Here is a 21,492-nt window from a genome sequence, read left to right on the forward strand (position 1 = left end):
TGCCGCGCGTTGGGATTTAAAGCATTCCTTCTGCACTGATCGCATTTCAAGCTGAGCAGTGCATTTTCAGCAGGATGAAGACTATGACTTCATTTTCTTCGAGTTATCCTCCGGACAGTCTTTTACAATTATTTAGGAAAATTGCGAAACGTTCGTGATGGTATTTTGGAACTACCACTCCGATTTTGGTCGTCAACATTACTTGTTTATATTTCCGTGCAGTACATAAATCTGCAGTTGTGTAGAGATGTTACTTCATCAATTGTATCGTTACGGCGGTTATTTACTGCATGCACATTTTTCTAGTCACGTACACCAATCCTGTGCTCCAGTTCTCATAGTGAAATAAGGTTTTTTCAACAAGACTTCTACTCTCTCCTGTATTTAGGACATTCGGATTCTCACTGTGCTCGCTGTGTGCAGTGCACGAAGGAAAAAACTGTCGTCATACGAGCTACAGCTAAGCTTATTACATTGTTCAAGACTAAGTACTGCAACCGGCAGCACGAATTATGAGTAAGCCGGCTGCAGGAATTATGAGTAATAAAACACGAGAATTTTTACTAATTGCCATGTTTTTATGGTTGTAAACAGTTGATGACCTTACAGTGGCTCTACGTGAAAATCGGAGACCTTTCTGAACACTGAACAATTCTTCTCGGTTAATCTGCATACCTGTAACAGTTGTTGTTGTGGTCTTCAGTCCTGAGACCGGTTTGATGCAGCTCTCCATGCTACTCCATCCTGTGCAAGCTTCATCATCTCCCAGTGCCTACTGCAACTTACATCCTTCTGAATCTGCTTAGTGTATTCATCTCTTGGTCTCCCTCTATCATTTTTTACCCTCCACGCTGCCCTCCAATACTAAGCTGGTGATCCCTCGATGTCTCACAACATGTCCTACCAACCGATCCCGTCTTCTAGTCAAGTTGTGCCACAAACTTCTCCCCAATCCTATTCAGTACCTCCTCATTAGTTATATGATCTACCCATCTAATCTTCAGCATTCACTACTTTGTGTCTAATTTCCTAATCTAATTCCTTCAGCATCACCCGACTTAATTCGACTACATTCCATTATCCTCGTTTTGCTTTTGATCTCTAACAATATTTCAAAACAGTTGAGGTTTCACTGTCATTTAAATGCTGAAAAGTAATCTTCGACAACGATCATTTGCGCGATTATAGGAGCCCTGCTTTGATAATATATTAGAAGCCAGAGCTCGACACACAAACTGTAGCGGTAGTAATAATAAAACGCAAAGACAAGACACTGTCAAGTCTGTGGAGACTCATATCATTCACCAGTTACGCGCACTGAGTACAATAAAGCACTGAATATAACATTGTTTTATGTTAAGCAAGTAGCACTATGAAATTTCCTGGCAGATTAAAACTGTGTGCTCGACCGAGACTCGAACTCGGGACCTTTGCCTTTCGCGGGCAAGTGCTCTACCATCTGAGCCACCGAAGCACGACTCACGCCCGGTACTCACAGCTTTACTTCTGCCAGTATCTCGTCTCGTACATGGTACATGGTGTGTGCTAATTAGCAGTACACAGTTTTAAAATTATGTATGGAAATTTTTTATGATGAAGTTTCATATCAGCGCACACTCCGCTGCAGAGTGACTTCTCATTCTGGAAGTAGCACTACTTGTTGCAGAACGGCCTTTGATCCGAAACGGTAACAATGAACGCAAAAGGCTTGGCGGAACAACGGGAAGTGTTGGTTTCCTGCCACGATAGCGCTTTCGCAGAATGAATCACGTATCCTTGTTTCCAATTTCTTCCGCCTGTTTGCGTCAAGCACAGCGACACGTGGTTACTGGTAAAGCGCCGCTGGTGTGTGCAGTAATTTCAATCTCTCCCGCTTTCATATTTTTCAGTAGGGGAAACTGGCCGTCGAAGTAATTACGTTTAACTACTGCCCCATCGATTTGTGGCAACGTATTACTACGCACATTGTTATTGAAATTTAGTTGCTATATAGCAGGTGCATCACACGCATCTTATTAATTCTGGATGTATCATAGAAATCATCACGTGATACGCACGCAACGAACTCTGTTTCGTATCCTGTACATTTCATTATAAACAGGACCGTCCATGTGCGACAGAATCGCGATTCCTGTTATCAGCAAGTACGTATTAACTTCTCACCAGTGCGTACGTAACCGCTCAATCATTTGGATGTGCCATTTTCTAATCCACCGATGTTGTCGAGAGCAGTGGTCTCACAATCCATTTTTCTATAGAGGTCTCATGGGCCTCATTCTGCAACAGCTGCGCCCTTCTCCGCTGTGATAAAGCACTTAGTTGATCAATTTGTGTCGCCTCAGCGAACTGCCTTATTTCGGTCGTCACTGTTTATCAGAAAAAAGTACGGTGGTATTTTTTGTCGTCTGGTACATGGTGTGTGCTAATAAGCAGTACACAGTTTTAAAATTGTGTATGGAAATTTTTTATGATGAACACAGGATTAGATCTGGCATCTAAAAATATCAGTTTCTTCATGTAAGATCAACGTGATTTCGATGTAATTAGTGTATGGCAAGCAATATGCTTTAGATTGGGAGTTGACGGATCGCGTATGGAAAAATGACGCGTTTCATGGTGCACTTGTTGGCTCTCTCCCCTCTCTCCCACCCGACCCTGTTTTTCGTTATGAGACATCGTTAATTATAGCTTGAGTAATGTTACTTTCAGATTTGTCATTTTCTCTAAGATGGTAAACTATTTAACGACATCGGTGCAAGAATTGAGTTCTTGGTTAAAGGCGTGAGATGCCCGAGAAACTGATTTAACGTCCGATATACCTTCCGTGACGAATTATTTCATAAGTACTTTGTTTTGAATTGCCACTTTACCTGATAGAGAAAATGTTCTTGTAAGAACTTATTCATAATTACATTTAAAACTGTAAAAGTAGAGCCTTTTTGGAAAAAGGTAAATTCCAAATACAGTACACTGTACGTCTGGCTGTGTTTCTTTTATGACAAAGTTACTCCTAACGTGGGACGACGACCTTTGGAGAAAGGGATCCGTTCAACAAAACGACTTGAAGACCTTTATAGCCACGCCCAGTGCTGCAACAGTGGGTGCTTCTCAGTTGTCGGAGCAAAAGCTATCAAGGCAAAAATGCTGAAGGTGTTGTCCCATACAGATGTACTTCAGTGAGAAAAGCGTACTTCAGTGAGAAAAGCGTTAACGATGCCCCTGGAATCACGGCAACTACTGTGGCAGACAGTATAGAAAACGTAGGAATGAGCATGTATGTGTCCTTATAATGCCCGTCTAATTAGTGAGCCAACTTAGAATGTTGAGGGATTCAGAGTTTCTTTACTTTGACAGGTGAAAACTACGTATTCCGCACTGGAAAAGTGCCAGTTCGAGGAAATTTTTCTTGTAGATGCAGAGCTGTTGGAGGGGGAGGAGAAACCTTACGCGACATTGTAGATTATTTGAAGCGGCACTACATGCTTTCTGAAGTGATTCAGAAGTGTTGCAACCCGGTTGTCGAACTGTCACATAAAATCTGTTAACTGTTGCGTGATTTTATAATCGGACTTCGTGCGCAAGCATCAGTTCAAGTAGTCATGGTCTCCTGTTTCGCCTTGTTCCTGCTTTCATAAAATCATTTGTTTTTCGTGTAGCTTCATTTTATTGATAAGGCAGTAGAAATTATTAATGCCACTGTGAATGTCTGTATTCTGCGGATGTTTACGTTGCATATTTAGCTAAAGGTAAAATAACTGAGATTTTGGGTAAGCATAAAAAAAATTACCCATACTCAGCATAGAGCGTAGGGGAGTAGATGCAGGAATCGTGACCCGGTATTCATGGCAAGGTCTTAGTGGGGGTGGTTTGTTGTTGACTTCTTCCGACCTGTTGCGAAGAGTCAAGTGTGTGTCTTACGTCACGTGTGGATGAACGTATATTCTGTGTATTTTTCGTTAACTTCACGCCATGCTTTTCCCTGCAATCATGTTCAAATTTACTGTTTCTAATAGAAATAGACAATTTTATTTCGTGACGGAGTTGTAATATTCTTTTTTTTATTTAGTTTTACACTCCTGGAAATGGAAAAAAGAACACATTGAGACCGGTGTGTCAGACCCACCATACTTGCTCCGAACACTGCGAGAGGGCTGTACAAGCAATGATCACACGCACGGCACAGCGGACACACCAGGAACCGCGGTGTTGGCCGTCGAATGGCGCTAGCTGCGCAGCATTTGTGCACCGCCGCCGTCAGTGTCAGCCAGTTTGCCGTGGCATACGGAGCTCCATCGCAGTCTTTAACACTGGTAGCATGCCGCGACAGCGTGGACGTGAACCGTATGTGCAGTTGACGGACTTTGAGCGAGGGCGTATAGTGGGCATGCGGGAGGCCGGGTGGACGTACCGCCGAATTGCTCAACACGTGGGGCGTGAGGTCTCCACAGTACATCGATGTTGTCGCCAGTGGTCGGCGGAAGGTGCACGTGCCCGTCGACCTGGGACCGGACCGCAGCGACGCACGGATGCACGCCAAGACCGTAGGATCCTACGCAGTGCCGTAGGGGACCGCACCGCCACTTCCCAGCAAATTAGGGACACTGTTGCTCCTGTGGTATCGGCGAGGACCATTCGCAACCGTCTCCATGAAGCTGGGCTACGGTCCCGCACACCGTTAGGCCGTCTTCCGCTCACGCCCCAACATCGTGCAGCCCGCCTCCAATGGTGTCGCGACAGACGTGAATGGAGGGACGAATGGAGACGTGTCGTCTTCAGCGATGAGAGTCGCTTCTGCCTTGGTGCCAATGATGGTCGTATGCGTGTTTGGCGCCGTGCAGGTGAGCGCCACAATCTGGACTGCATACGACCGAGGCACACAGGGCCAACACCCGGCATCAAGGTGTGGGGAGCGATCTCCTACACTGGCCGTACACCACTGGTGATCGTCGAGGGGACACTGAATAGTGCACGGTACATCCAAACCGTCATCGAACCCATCGTTCTACCATTCCTAGACCGGCAAGGGAACTTGCTGTTCCAACAGGACAATGCACGTCCGCATGTATCCCGTGCCACCCAACGTGCTCTAGAAGGTGTAAGTCAACTACCCTGGCCAGCAAGATCTCCGGATCTGTCCCCCATTGAGCATGTTTGGGACTGGATGAAGCGTCGTCTCACGCGGTCTGCACGTCCAGCACGAACGCTGGTCCAACTGAGGCGCCAGGTGGAAATGGCATGGCAAGCCGTTCCACAGGACTACATCCAGCATCTCTACGATCGTCTCCATGGGAGAATAGCAGCCTGCATTGCTGCGAAAGGTGGATATACACTGTACTAGTGCCGACATTGTGCATGCTCTGTTGCCTGTGTCTATGTGCCTGTGGTTCTGTCAGTGTGATCATGTGATGTATCTGACCCCAGGAATGTGTCAGTAAAGTTTCCCCTTCCTGGGACAATGAATTCACGGTGTTCTTATTTCAATTTCCAGGAGTGTATGTTCTTGAGGAGCGCTGCTTACATAAACGTCGCGGTTGAGTGTCTACCAGCTACTCTGTGTTCAATTTTGCTTTACTATTATTATTATTATTATTATTATTATTGTTGTTGTTGTTGAAACCATTAGAGTACACGTCACGTAACTATAAAGTATTTCTGGAAGAGTGTTTTTTGCAACTAAAGCGTTGCATTCTTTCTCTGGCTACCTGCCTTTGTCGAACCGCTGATCAAATTTTGTTCATCGTGGAAACCCTTAAAGTTATTATTATTATTATTATTATTATTATTATTATATGATAAGGAAAATTGAATGTTCAATTCTGGAAATTAGTGGTTCATATCCTCGTGCGAAATCCAAGTTTAGGATTCCGAAAATTTCCGTGAGTCCCTAAGGGCTAGTGATACATTAGAAAACAAAAGATCGATTTTCTTTCCGACTTTACCCCAGTTCGAGCTTGTGTTCCTCCTCTAATGATATCTTCGTCGATTGGGCATTAAAGTGTATCCTCCTATGAAGTCATGTTCAATTGATCACATGTGTTCACTCGTCATATCTAGCGTATTTCAAAATTGCATCTTATATACGGATGGTTTTGCATTAGTTTCTTTGTTTACCACGAGAACGTGGTGAGTGATAAGTTGTGGGATTTTGAAATTTAGTACCTCCTGGCATTATACTTAATATTGAATTGAGACATTTCTGGCTAAAATTACATTATGCATATCAAGAATGGAATATTTAATTTCAGCACGGTACTGCTGCTTATTTGGGGCAGATGCCTCGAATCCATGTCGTGTCACTCCTTACGTATTTTTCACACAATCGGCCCCTTGTATTTTAACATTTTGTAAGCACACTCACTCGTCACTGATGAATTTCGCGCGACTTTGTGTCCGCCGTGAGGTACCCACGCACAATATTTTGAAATGACTCTTGGTTGTATCGAGGTAATAGTGAAGTTATTTATAGTTCAGACCATGCCTACAACTCGCTTCATTGAGTTATACGTACAACTTTTACGAAGGGGGGGGGGGGGGGGGGGCAAGGACGCAGTACATTTCGGAAGCGTTAGAGGTGCAGTACACTAAGAGTGTCAGTTGCTATACGCATGTAGCTAGAGATAGTGATGGGTCAACCGATTCGTTTTAACAACCTTTTTAGCGAAATGAAACAAGCAAGTGAAACAGTCTCATCGGCCACGTCAGCTATATGAATGTTTTCCACTCACTCTCTAGGTACAGTATAAAAAATTGACCCATACTCAGCATAGAGTGTAGGGGAGCAGGTGCAGGAGTCCTGCTGCTAAGAAAGTTATTGCTTTTTCTGATATGACTTGCAATAACGACTGCGCGAAACGCCGCTATCTCGTTCGGGGTGCTACGGAAGACACTCTCTGGAGCACACCGAAGACTTCTTGAACCCTCGGCTGTGATGGGTTTCAGGCTGTCAAAAGAACTATCGTGTGTGCAAGCGCGGACGAGAGAAAGGTTGAGGCAATTTCGAGTGAACAAGGATGGACTCACCCCGTCCGTCGTTTCAGTAGTGTAGCGGTTTTCACGTCTGCTTCACACGCAGAAGGTCCACGGTTCGATCCCGTGCGGAAACAGTATTTTCCTGCCTATGTCGTATTCTACTCCAGTGAGCCACGTCATGTGTGGATCTGCAGCATGCACCTTCGTTATGCAAGTATCGCATTTATTGAATTTTTAAGTTACGATGGCAACCTCATGACAAGTTGTCTGTGAAGTAATACGCACAGAAGCAGTTTCCGCGGTGTAGCGGTTATCACGTCTGCCTAACACGCAGAAGGTCCCCGGTTCGATTCTGGGCGGAAACACTTTTTCATACCAACATGCATCTGCTACCATCTGTACCCGAAACCTTCGTAATCACCTTCATCAAATATGAAATTCTTTGATACTGACGGCGAGCTTTTTGCGCTGACTCAGCTACTGACGTGCCATCAGTTTGCACAAAACGCTAGGGCTCGTCCGTTTCAGTCCATAGCGAAACAATCAATTGATAAGTCTCTGACGATTACGTCTCATATGAATGTAACCACACAGTCTCCAGATAGTGAATTTTTTTACTTGTTCAGCCCTTTCGATTATACATGAAGATTTTTAGAGATAATTACGTGTCTTATTTCATCGAGAGGTAAGTAAAAATGTTCCTAAAAAAGAAATATTATGAAATTTTGTGTATTTATTTACTTAAGTACGAATTTTTCGCACTTCTGTCATTATCAATTTTTTTAATAACTGGAGCGACAACGTGACGTTTTTTGAATTTCAATTAAATCTTAATTTATTGAAACGCTTTCTCACCCTTTCTCTCTGTCCGTCGGTTTGTACATATCACTGCCGTCGGTTTGCACATATATCTGATAATTCTCTTTTGCTGTATTGGAAATGGCTATCTCAAAGCTGAGCTGGGAAGGTAAGGGAATTAGAATTAATGGAAGAAGGCTTACCAACTTGAGATTTGCTGATGATATTGCCTTACTGGCCAAAGACTTCGCAGAGCTCCAAAGCTTAGCTACAGATATTGCATCGGAATGTCAGCTGGTTGGCTTGACCACGAACCTGTCCAAAACAAAAGTAATGTCCAACAAATGGGTCCCAGATGGAGATGTGAAAGTCAAGGACAGTCTACTAGAAGAGGTCATTGAATATGTCTACCTTGCCCAGATTATAAATATGAAGGGAGACATAAGGCCAGAAATTTATGGACACATCAAGCTTGGCTGGCAAGCATTTGGGAAGAATTCAAAATATTCAGATCAAAAATGCCATTAAATCTGAAGAAAGCAGTATTTGATCAATGCATTCTTCCTGTGATGACGCATGGCTGCGAGACATGGACACTGAACTCATTTATAAAAGGGAAACTTAGGACAGCACAGAGAGCTATGGAGAGATCAATGCTGGGCTATACAAGAAAGGATAGGAAAAGGGCAGATGACATCCGGTCTGTGACGAAGGTTAATGACATCTTAGAGAGAGTAGGTTCCTTGAAATGAAATGACAGTGGGCTGGCCACGTCGCAAGAAGAAAAGACAACAGATGGACGAAGCTAGTGCTGGAGTGGAGTCAGAGAGAGCACCGGAGGCCTAGAGGAAGACCACCAGACAGATGGGTCAAAGACATCAAGAAGATCGCTGGTAACACCTGGCAGAGAACTGCCCAAGACTGTCCCACTTGGAGAAGACTGCTGAAAGCCTACCTGAATCCACGACTCGATGAGGCCACATCATTTAATGATTGAATTGGCTGATGACGATGAACCGAAGGCAGATAGGATAGAATTTTTTAAAATCGTTGATAGTCTTAATAACTTGCTTTTTAAGCACGCACTACCAGCTATCGGAAGTATTTCTTCGTGAAAAATATCATCATTCGTTAGTAACAGGGACTGTGACGAAACAATGAAAGGACGAGAAGGGCGCCTGCGAGAGCTGCTCGCGCCCCCCCCCCCCCCCTCCCCCACACCTCGGCTGCCGCCACGGCGCGGCGGACGGGCGCCGGCGCCCGCACACACGTGGTGAAAAACACGCGCCGTTGCAACCAGAAGCCCGTGCTTTGCTGTGCTGCTGCAGGTTGGTTGCCGGCGGCGTTGCCACGTTCCGCTGCAGGTGAACACGCTGACTCGTCTCGCCTGCCCACGAATCGCTCTCCTCTCCTCTCCTCTCCTCCCTCCTCTCTTTCTCCTCTCCTACCATCCCCTCTTTCTCCTCTCCTACCATCCCCACACTTTGCAGTCTCAGCCACAATCGCTTACCGCTGCAGGCAAGCAGCTTGCGTTCTCTGTAGTTCTGATCCCTGAAGCCGCTGTGTCAGACGCAGGAAACGCAGAATCAGAAGAAAAGGAGAATAGTTGTGTGTATAAATACGCAGCAGCACTTCCACACAATTCTTGTCGCGTAGGTAGGAATAAAACTGTTTCAAACACATACGGTTATGGCCGTTGAAAGCATGGTCTAGATCAGTGGTCGTCAAACTGCGGTCCGAACCAGGCATTCGTGGGCCCGCGGTTCTCGACCGTATTTTATAACACCATCGATCTAACCAAGCAGTGAACGAAACAAAAAAAAAAAAATTCGGAGTAGGTATTAAAATCCACGGAGAAGAAACAAAAAAATTTGAGGTTCGCCAATGGCATTGTAATTCTGTCAGAGACAGCAAAGGACTTGGAAGAGCAGTTGAACGGAATGGACAGTGTCATGAAAGGAAGGTATAAGATGAACATCAACAAAAGCAAAACGAGGATAATGGAATGTAGTCAGATTAAATCGGGTGATGCTGAGGGAATTAGATTAGGAAATGAGGCCCTTAAAGTAGTGAAGGAGTTTTGTTATTTGGGGAGCAAAATAACTGATGATGGTCGAAGTAGAGAGGATATAAAATGTAGACTGGCAATGGTAAGGAAAGCGTTTCTGAAGAAGAGAAATTTGTTAACGTCCAGTATAGTATGTCAGGAACTCGTTTCTGAAAGTATTTGTATGGAGTGTAGCCATGTATGGAAGTGAAACATGGACGATAAATAGTTTGGACAAGAAGAGAATAGAAGCTTTCGAAATGTGGTGCTACAGAAGAATGTTGAAGATTATATGGGTCGATCACATAACTAATGAGGAGGTACTGAATAGGATTGGGGAGAAGAGGAGTTTGTGGCACAACTTGACTAGAAGAAGGGATCGGTTGGTAGGACATGTTCTGAGGCATCAAGGGATCACAAATTTAGTATTGGAGGGCAGCGTGGAGGATAAAAATCGTCGAGGGAGACCAAGAGATGAATACTCTAAGCAGATTCAGAAGGATGTAGGTTGCAGTAGGTACTGGGAGATAAAGCAGCTTGCACAGGATAGAGTAGCATGGAGAGCTGCATCAAACCAGTCTCTGGACTGAAGACCACAACAACACCAACAATGCTTCTAACAACTAATAGCCGAATACCCGAATAGAAAAAGTAAGCTAATGTTAAGAGCTTCTTCAGAGTGTAGTTTTCCTGCTCGCAGCAGTGTAATATTGTAAGATCTTAATTGTAATTTACGTTGCTGAATTCGGCCGTGAGCTACGTGAACTTGGACACGCAGGGGCAGCGGGATAAGTTACGCCGCTACTGCGGGGCCAGATGACGACACGAGGGGTTGGGGGGGGGGGGGAGTGGTTACGTTTACCTTCCATTGCTGACAACTCATGCCCGTATGTGCCTCTTGCCGATCGGCTGCTGTGGGGTAAATTTCAAACGGAAGTAACACTGTATCGCGAATGCGTACTATAGAGATCATCTTCAATCGCGATACACATTTAAAGCAAGGAATGTGAAATTAAGTAAGGTTGTTGTAAGTCAACGCAGTTAGTAAAAAGAAATACAGACAGCCGAAACATTCAGTTAATATACTTCCGGAAAAAAATGAGTACATCTGGAAAGACGATGCCACCTGGGGGACAGTAAAATACTGATAATAGTTCCAACGTCGTCCGCCGACAGATACCGTAGTGTCATAGCTACGAGAGCGCTGTCTGTGTTTACACTTTAATAGGAAATCCTCACAGCCAGACGCCTCAGTGTGGTGCGAACGTGTGGAGCAAGTAGGCAACCATGCCAGGGAGGCGCATTCGTGCTTCCTACTGCGAACTGAGCGGGTTTGAAAGTGGTCGAATTACGTCCTTCCGTGCGCAATAATGGTCCTTTCGCAGAGTTGCCGTACGACTTGACGTACTGCGTCGGTTCTGCATCAATACTGGTACCGTTGGTCACATGAACATTATGCAACAGCAGGCGAGGTTCTGGATGACCACGCAGCACACACACTCGCTAGGATCGTCTTATTATAGGGGCAGTGGCAGATTGTACAGCTACAACACAGATAAGAGGGCTTGTGAGCCCAGACTGTTGCGAACCGGTTATTAGCAGCGGGACTAGGGGGCACGCACAGCTATAGCCCCGTTCCACTCATGCCATAGCATCGACGAGTACGGCTCGAGTGATGCCACCTAGGATCAAATCGGAAATGGGAGATGAACTGGAGCGCCGTGGTGTTCAGCGATGAAAGCAGATACTTCCTGCGCTTACCACGTAGACCTCGTGAGAGACGTCTCGTAGACAGCATTCATCCAGGTCACAGAGGATCCCACCCCAGGCCTTATGGTTTGAGGTGCGATGAACAACTACTCTCGTTCCCCTATGATGATTCTGGAGCACTCGGTATGTGCAGAATGTTGTTAAACTCGCTCTTTTGCCACGTAAGAGACTTTGGTCGCCAGAAATATATTCTCCTTCACTATTTACAACAGTCTGCCGACGCTGGCGTTACTTTTTTCGATTTCACATCTGTTCACGTGGTTTTGAGGCGAAGAACTCGTCGCGCCATGTTCGGAACGCATTTTCTTCTGGAACGGAAGTTCCTTGAAGGCTGTTCGATAGAGAAAGGAAAAGGTGAAAATCTCAGAGGAAGAGATGGTACGGAATGACAACCCAACTCCTCTGTAATGTCTTTTTGTCAATCTGCAGAACGCGGGCAGAGCTTATAGTGTAGTAGCGCCACTTCACGTAGGCGTCCCGGTCGTTGTTCTTGGATTGCGTCTTCAAGACCTCAGTTGTTGACAATAAATGTCAGCAGCCGGGGAAGCAATTCGTGGTACACCACACCGTAGCTATTCCACTAAACGCCTAATACAATACTTTGTGGACGCGCACTGGTCGTTGTACTGGGAGTTTGAGCATTTTTTAAGGTTCAACCATTCCATTCTTTTCTTTGTTAGCACAACGACACCATTGCTCGCCGCCAGTAGCTATACAAAATAGGAATGCTGAGTGTTGTTCATGAAGCAATTGGTGACAAGCAAGCAGAGGTGCACTGACCACCCGCCGATTATTGTGATTTTAGCTCAGAGCATTCGGTGCCTATAGACTCGATTTTTGAACCTTTCCCGTGACATGCAAATGTCGCACGGTGAGGGAATGATCACAGTTCATCAGATTTCCCCATTCTCGAGTACACAGGCATGGATCATAGTGATTATAGTAATAATAACTTTAAGAGTTTCCACGATGAACAACATTTGATCAGCGGTTCGACAAAGGCAGGTAGCCAGAGAAAGAATGCAACGCTTTAGTTGCAAAAAACACTCTTCCAGAAATACTTTATAGTTACGTGACGTGTACTCTAATGGTTTGATGCGTTTAATCGGTCTTCATCAAAGCCCGAAGGTATTCCTGGACGTGGAAAGTCAATGTCAAAACGATTCTCCTTAAAACGAGGATACCATTTCCTTGTAGTGTTGTGTCCAACGGCATTATCCGCACACACGGCGGAAATGTGTCCGGCTGCTTCTGCTGCTGTCAGTCCTCTATTGGATTCAAACGAAAGAAATGTTCCGATTTGTGCACTTGGCTCTCTCATTTTCTACCGTCCACAGTTCCACTCATTACCTCCAAAGAACATAATGACGGTATGTAAACTCAAATGGCAACAGAGGACTACAAATATAAAACGACAGTCGGTGAGTAAACCCATAGCAACCGGAATACCAACATGCAAAACAGAAAACCTACCAACTGATGCACCAACCTAATACTTGCCTGCTATGAAGACAACATTTCAAATAATTGAAGATTTTCGGGCCCTTCCTTGTCATTGACAGCCATGACTACGAAAATCCGCATCGAAATTTCAAAAACACAGCTAGAAAATTTAAGTTCGTCTAAATTTAGAAATAGGATGTTATTGAAGGATAACGAATTCAGATGTGCAGAGTATCACACAATTTTAGGTAATAATGCCTGCTGTCTGTTGATCAACATCAGCGCAAATAGCGCTAACTCGACTCGTCCTGTTTTTGACACTTGTTTCTAGGTCGCAACAGTGTGAAACTCTAGTCGAAAGCTGAGGGACCACTCATAACCAAACTGTGCAAGTGTTGGACAAATTTAAGTGATAAACATAAATGTAGCTGATAAAGTTGTATTTAAAAAATGATTATTAAAATATATCAGCAAAAATAGTTTTATTTCTTACGTTCTCAAACTCTTTCAGCGAAGTAATTACGGCCTCGCAGGTTTGTGGGTCGCTACTTGCGACAGGTTGTTTGGAAATTGCAAATGTATACATCAGGCTGATGAAACATTCACCACTCACGAGGAACCAGAGTGTGATGATAAGCCTGATAAGAGGCTGGAATGGTTTCCTTAAACACTGTGGATACTTCGGAACGTTGAACTGCAGCCACCTACAGGAGCGTATCGAAATCGGCACGGCTCATTCTTAATAAATCTCTGAAGCCCATTCCATTTTTTAAATTTTTCGGGTAGCAGCAGTAATGCCTCCCGAAAATAGACTACTTCTCCAGTAACATATTTATGTCTTCTTATTCTCATTTTTAATAATATTAGACTATTTAGGAAAAAATTAAACGCACTGAGAATAATTTCTTGGAATATCGCATTCTGATTTCTGTAGTAGAACTGACTCGGATAGCATGGACGCGTCACTTGTATAGCCGCCATCGCGATACAGTTTATCCTGACTGCCCGTATCCGTTGCCGCGCGACTTCGTCGCTAGGTGTGTACTTGCCTTTAGAATTGCAACAGTGGAACGCACCTCTGCCATGCATTACTCAACGCTTTGCGGGGTTTAGATGTAGGTAAAAGTGTTGAACGATCTCGGGAATTAGTCCATCGGCGATGATGTCACCGACTTGGAGGATCGCTCTGCATCACTGTTGCTCGCTGTGTTATATCTGGAATCTGAGGAGGACGCTTTGTCTCCTGGAGTCTCTTTAGCTTCCTCTTCTTACTCTGTAGTGAATTAATTCCGTCAGCAACACTCCATGCTCCGCAGACTGCCTGAAGTAAAAAATCTGGAATGATGACTTCCCACACGCTACTACCCATTATAATTGCTACACCACGAAGATGACGTGCTACAGATGCGAAGTTTAACCGACAGCAAGAAGATGGTTCAAATGGTTCTGAGCACTATACGACTTAACTACCGAGGTCATCAGTCCCCTAGAACTTAGAACTACTTAAACCTAACTAATCTAAGGACATCACAGACATCCATGCCGGAGGCAGGATTCGAACCTGCGACCGTAGCGGTCTCGCGGTTCCAGACTGTAGCGCCTAGAACCGCACGGCCACTCTGGCCGGCGGAAGATGATGCTGTGATATGCAAATGATTAGCTTTTCATAGCATTCACACAAGGTTGGCGCCGGTGGCGACACCTACAAGTGCTGACATGAGGAAAGTTTCGAACCGATTTCTCATACACAAACAGCAATTGACCGGCGTTGCCTGGTGAAACGTTGTTGTGATGCCTCGTGTAAGGAGGAGAAATGCGTACCATCACGTTTCCGACTTTGATAAAGTTCGGATTGTAGCCTATTGCGATTGCGATTTATCGTACTGCGACATTGCTGCTCGCGTTGGCCGAGATCCAATGACTGTTACCAGAATATGGAATCGGTGGTTTCAGGAGGGTAATACGGAAGGCCGTGCTGGATCCCAACCACCTCGTATCACTAGCAGTCGAGATGACAGGCATCTTATCCGCATGGCTGTAACGGATCGTGCAGCCACGTCTCGACCCCTGAGTCAACAGATGGGGACGTTTGAAAGACGACAACCATCGGCACGAACAGTTCGACGTCGTTTGCAGCAGCATAGACTGTCAGCTCGGAGACCATGGCTGCGGTTACCCTTGACGCTGCATCGAAGACAGGAGCGCCTGCGATGGTGTACTCAACGACGAACCTGGGTGCACGAATGGCAAAACGTATTTTTTTTCCGGATGAATCCAGGTTCTGTTTACAGCATCATGATGGTCGCAACCGCGTTTGGCGACATTGGTGTAGCAATTTTATTGGCCAGTAGTATAATATATACATATTATGCAATGATTGACCGCGTAACTGATGACGAAGTCTCATGTAGTTGTCAAATAATACTACAGGCATAACTGTTTCCCAGCAATGGCAGGCGGCATGTGTGGAAAATCTTACAGCAGGAGCGGCACATGAGCCTTCTTTCTATTGCCAGAGTGACCTTTCGAAGTAATGGCGATACGGCAGATACACATGAGGCTCTCGCTCCCGTGGTGGGCTGCAGCCCTGACCTTAACACTGAAGCGTTTGGAAACGTCTCATAAACCTGGTTCGTCAGTTTAGAGTTCTGTTTACGGTTCTGCATTACATAAAAACGACCATTTGCCTTGTGAACTTTACTCCGTACTTATTTGGTTGTTTGAGTGACAAACTCAAAGCGTGCTCATCAGAAATTTGATCATCGAATAATTTGAACTAGGCCGTAGAAAGAAGTTGCATCATTGCTGTAAGCTCATTCTAACATTCACCTAGCTCGGTTTAGGTTTTCCTTGGTGTGCATGTATCAAGACGAACAAAATTTCCGTCCAGCCATCGAATGACAGCTGCTTGTCTGGGGAAGGGATAGGCAGGCAATGAAGTGAGTGGTCAGTATCTTATTTAACTGACTGATTACAGCCGTAAACCGTAGGGCCCGTATTAGACTGTAAAATGAGTTGTCGCATAATTTATGAAAGATGTTCTGTAAAATCGCTGACGATGTACTACACTGCTTTTATCCGAGTTAGAATGTAATTCTAACTTAGATAAAGAATCAGTCTTCGTGATAATTCCTTTAAATTGGGTCGCGTGTTATTGCAAGACCAGTTCGTTGCTATTTAAGGTCATGGTACTTACACGTCACCCCCCCTCTTCAAATGAATCGAAGAAATTTTGGCTTGAAATAATAATCATTTACGGCAACGTTAAAGAAAACGAGGCCTCTTTCCATGAAGTATAGTGTTTTTGGTTCTACTGTTACATAAATTATTAAACAATTTCAGTAGCAACTTTAAAGCAGCTACAGCCCACTGTTAGCTTGGAAGGTCAGTCTTTTTGTTATCTATAAGCTGTCCATGAAATTTAACGCTGTTCTCTTTCGGAAAAGAATGTGTAATTTATAATCAGCAGATTCTATCGGAATTTACAGACAAATGATAGCTGCGCGTGAAATAACTGTTGAAAATCACGCAAGCCAAAAGAAAAGCTTTCGTATTTAATTAGTTGACAAATGCTAAGCTTGTAAGTAAATGAGTGTTATTTAAAATAAAATAAAAATGCATTTAACAATATATTTTCTAAAAATGCATTTAACAATATATTTTCAAAGGAATTGGCACGGCCGTCTGTCACTGCACGCACGCACGCACACACACACACACACACACACACACACACACACACACACACACACACACACACGAAACTTACATTTCGTCACCACAGCAGCTGTACAATAGTTATGCCGGAAAAACAATAGAAATGTTGTCTTTGGGCATAATACTTTTATATAATTTTTATATTTTTATTCCCAGAGTCTGATTTCTGTTCTCCAGATAAGAATTGAAGCTGAACACACAGCTAAATTAACATCAGATTAAAGCTAGCGCAGTTCAGCCCACAAAGCGAGCGAGCAAAATAAGCAGACAACGGGATCGAAACGTAAGATAGAGAACTCTTGTAAAAGTGTTTATGTAAACACTTTCGTCGATGATCCTTGTCCATTTAGAGACTACAGTCGTGGTTACCGCTCTGGCTCTGAGCACTATGGGACTCAACATCTGAGGTCATCAGTCCCCTAGAACTTAGAGCTACTTAAACCTGACTAACCTAAGGTCAACACACACATCCATGCCCGAGGCAGGATTCGAACCTGCGACCGTAACGGCCGCGCTGTTGCAGACTGTAGCGCCTAGAACCGCTCCGCCACCCTGGCCGGCCGGTACCGCTCTGGGATCTCTGATACAGGTCATATATATTTCTAAAGCTGTACTCTTTTTGTTTGCGCACTTCAGAGTATGTGTGTGTGTGTGTGTGTGTGTGTGTGTGTGTGTGTGTGTGTGTGCACATTTACATTAATAAAATTCACAGGAAAAATTTGTAAAGTTCGGCTCTGACGCCAAAACACATAATAGATGGTCATTTACAGTCATTGTAACGTTGAGGAACTTCGAAACATCTAAGGGAGAGACAAATTGTTTTTCCGTCTCATTTATTTGCCTTTTTCAAAAATGGTTCAAATGGCTCTGAGCACTATGGGGCTTAACGTCTGTGGTCATCAGTGCCCTAGAACTTAGAGCTACATAAACCTAACTAACCTAAGGACATCACACACATCCACGCCCGAGGCAGGATTCGAACCTGCGACCGTAGCGGGCGCGCGGTTCCAGACTGAAGCGCCTAGAACCGCTCGGTCACAACGGCCGGCGATTTTTCAGTGATTATGGTTTGAATGAGCGAAACCGGTAAAAATAATGGTTTATTTGTAAAGCTGATACCTAAAAATGCAGGTATTTAACAATCTGACGTCTGTAGAAGGTTGCCTCACTAAAATATTAATCTTTGTAACAGAGTTGTTAAACTTATTTTACAGTGTAAACTGGCCTAAAAGAAGTTGAGGGATTGAAAGCCTTACCCACATGATGTGTCAGTCAGTCAGTCTACTCTGTCTTGTGTAGTATGAAGAATCAGCATATACACGACAATCTCGCCTACCTCTTTATGGAACTGAGCAGTGTGTGGCAAATGGTTGGAACCCTCAGATGGGGACTGCACTGAGTTCTGAAATCCATGTTACTATTAAAATAAGAAACTGTGTCATAGAAACGAAGTGTATAAAAAAAGCTAATAGAAGTATGGCTTCCCCTGAGAGCCAGTACTATGTGGACGTTGGTCCCATTCGTACTCAATGTATTTCATCGTGTCCTTACTGGCAATACTAATGTGGTAAGCCCAGGAACGGCGCGCTATTTAACCTGCTGTCGTATGGGACCAAATACGCTCGCTCTGCCTTTAATTCCCGCAACAACGAAGTGTCGCCAAAAACTCAAGAGGGTAGCGAGCAAGGAAACGAAAGTTAGTTTTCTGTTCACATGCCCGGTAGACGCTCTCGTCAAGTACGGCGCAATAATTTCTATGTTTGGGTAGTGCCTCGCATGTAGCTGGTGTGGCAGTCTGTAGCGTCTGTACAGAAAGCAGGCTGTAGGGGAACCCCCCCCCCCCCCCCCCCACACCCTCTCAAATAGTGCACATGCAGTACGCGCAGTTGAAGTGATTAATGCCGGGCCATGATAAGATAGCGGCCGACCTTTCCGCTTATCTCTCTCTGCTTGGCGCGCCTTTTCGGTTTGAGTCACTGGCAGATATTCGCCCGCAACTTCCCATCAGTTCTTGACGACCTGGGTATCAAGAAAGGTTGCCATTTTTGAAATGCAGTGACGTAATCCTTCTCTGTCTAGAGTGGTGACATTGTAAAGGTATAAAAAGATTTATCCTCGGTAGGGTCGAATCGAAGACTGCTTTACAGTAAGCGCCACTTATTTTAATTTCCCACCATTTTTGTGCAGCACACAGTAAAACTCATCATTCGGAACAACTGATGAAACCACTTTTCCGAGTCTCTGCTGGCAGTCGAATATAGTTTGCGTTCCACGACTGGGGAGATCTTCATCCATAAGAAAAATGTCGTCCTTTTACACTTTGTCTCCAGTCGCGAAAAGTAGACCAAATCGCACGAGGGAAGACGGCGCCGTAGGAACGGAACTTTAATATGTGCGAACACTGAAAGCACACTGAAACTAAAACGGCGCAGAAACTTTTAGGCCATTTTTGGGGCGTCACCGTAATGAAACATTTGTGAGGGAGTATGGATGTAAGCACCTTTAAGATTCTGTACCTGTCTTTAGAGAGTTGAGCAACAAACATTTTAAGATTATTTTAGGGTACAGAAAACTGGCATCATTCTCTGACAGAACTGATATTTGGGACCAATTAGCACTTTTAAGTATAGCTTGTTCGATCATGATTTTTGTTTGTTTTATTTGGTCTCTGGAAACATCGCAATTGTTAAACACACATCGGCCGGCTACTATTCCCATCCACCATTAACAACTGCACAGATTACGACTTATTCAACATCGGTTTCAAACGCGGACATATTTGTAACGACTTGGCTGGAAAATAGTAGTCTTGGACTCAGGATTTGTGGTCCGTAACAGTGCTGTTAATGTTGAACTAAAAATCACTTCCGAATTTTCGAAATTTTTTTGCTTCTCTGTTATAAAATGTGACACACAGAAGAAGCAGAACATTCGCGCTTTAATGTGACGTTGAGGAATGACACGATTTACAAGAGTAGGAAGAACCAAAGGGTCCTCGAGGTCCTTGTAATTTCTATCCTGCAGGTACATTCTCATCAGTGACCAGTGAAAGAGGAAGCCGCTGGCAGGGGTGTTTTGGAACACCGTATTGCGCAGTTAACCATTTCAAAACGGCAGTTTAGTGTTGGCACCTTACTTCCAATGCTGAAGTAATGACCCACTGATAGCTCAGGAGAGAGAAGTAAACTGCTGGGCCACTTGCCTCCATTATTTTTCGTGTTGCGCCGTCTCTTGATGCTCAGCTGGAGATGCCCTAGGTTGGGCTACCGTAAATGAACCCATGAGGTACAAACGCGGCCAGAAGCACGTTCTCAAGTTCTTAGGAGTTCACGTTGCAGGTTTTCCTTAGTACCGTTTAACTTTGCCGTGACGCTTCTCCTGTGCAGGGAGTGAAGTGGTGGAAGATCTAGAAATGTCTAGCTGAACAATCATCTGTCAGTAATTGCGTGCAGTTCGTGTACTATTCGTGCATTTAATGACACGTTTATTAAATTAGCAACAACAGAGAGAACTGTTTAAACCGTATTTTGGAACATCCTAACTATGGGTCCTCTACGAGGCTACGTTATACAGACATTTGTTTCGTTTAAAAATCTATCGTGATTTTGCTAGAAAGGTTGAATAAAACAAAGAATTTATTTTAAATTTACAAAAGTATTTCGCTGCGCCGTAATATATCACATTTATTTATCAATCAGAAATAAACGGGAAGATATAAAGGAGTCAGAGCGACAAACTAGCGTTTGTCAAATTCACCATTAGGAAGAACTGGAAGTAAAAGGAAAACTCATACAAACCATTCAATTTACTACATGCCCATTTTATACGTTTAGCACGATATAAATACTGTAGTAAGTAACGACTTCCCAGGAAACGAAATATGAACATCTCTTTCGTAGAAATAGCTTTCTTGCAATGGTTGTATATCTTTGAAAATGCATTAGAGACTTTATATTAAAATTACTGAAGACTCTGTTATATATTTTGAACAAACTATGTAGCTGGTTAGATGCGCTTTGCTTTTCCTGTGATTTGAGGAATCTAGGAGTACATTTGCTTCTTTTGCCACTTTTCTTGAGATATTCTTTTTAATTATTATGTGAAAAACTTACCTAGAGGACATAATAAATGTAATGTTTTTGTTTATTGGCTTTCATTACGTGCCCATACAGCCATCTCAACACTGAAAATTTTATGCTACAGTTTGTTTTTGACTATTCAGTATACACTAGTTTAATTCGTCGCCTGGTGCGATGTTCCATAGGTGTAAATGTAAGTTTACCATGAAAACGTCTATTGTAGAAAGGACGCTTTTTAATGCCACGAAAGTCGCGGTCTTCGTGTGGTATTGCATCCCGCTGGCTACACCGCTTCCGTTTGGCTCGTTGTTCCGAGGTACCTTAGAAGTCTGTGTCATTAAAGGAAACCATATGCGAGTTAGATTGCTGAATTTCTCTGTGATCAGTATCCCGAATTCGATTTCAGAACCGGAGAAGAATAAATGTTTGGTGCACTGCAGATGACTTATCTCTGGCATTTCAGAGAGCGTGGTTTAACCGATAAATATGTGCGAAATATTGACATTTTTTATCACGTTCATTGAACACTTTTTTGTCCAAACATTTGCGGTACCAAAGTATCGGAAGAGTAAACATGTTCTGAACATTGGTCACTATCTTACGTTCACCACAGTCACAGATTCTGTACCTCCTCAGGACCTACATGCCAGCATGTGTCAACATAATTGG

General features: G+C 44.0%; 1 long non-coding RNA gene and 2 other non-coding genes across 3 annotated transcripts in view; all 3 read left to right on the plus strand.

Annotated features, from left to right (window-relative positions):
* The window catches only part of LOC126458374 (uncharacterized), a 318,044-nt gene that overhangs the window by 182,041 nt on the left and 114,511 nt on the right, over nt 1–21,492 (plus strand). The gene's annotated exons all lie outside the window — the stretch shown is intronic.
* Trnav-cac (transfer RNA valine (anticodon CAC)) lies at nt 7,031–7,103 on the plus strand. Its single transcript has one exon. It is a non-coding gene; the product is annotated as a tRNA-Val (tRNA).
* On the plus strand, nt 7,262–7,334 carry Trnav-aac (transfer RNA valine (anticodon AAC)). The gene has a single exon. It is a non-coding gene; the product is annotated as a tRNA-Val (tRNA).

This window comes from Schistocerca serialis, chromosome 1 (genome assembly GCF_023864345.2).
Source record: "Schistocerca serialis cubense isolate TAMUIC-IGC-003099 chromosome 1, iqSchSeri2.2, whole genome shotgun sequence".
NCBI lineage: Eukaryota > Metazoa > Arthropoda > Insecta > Orthoptera > Acrididae > Schistocerca > Schistocerca serialis.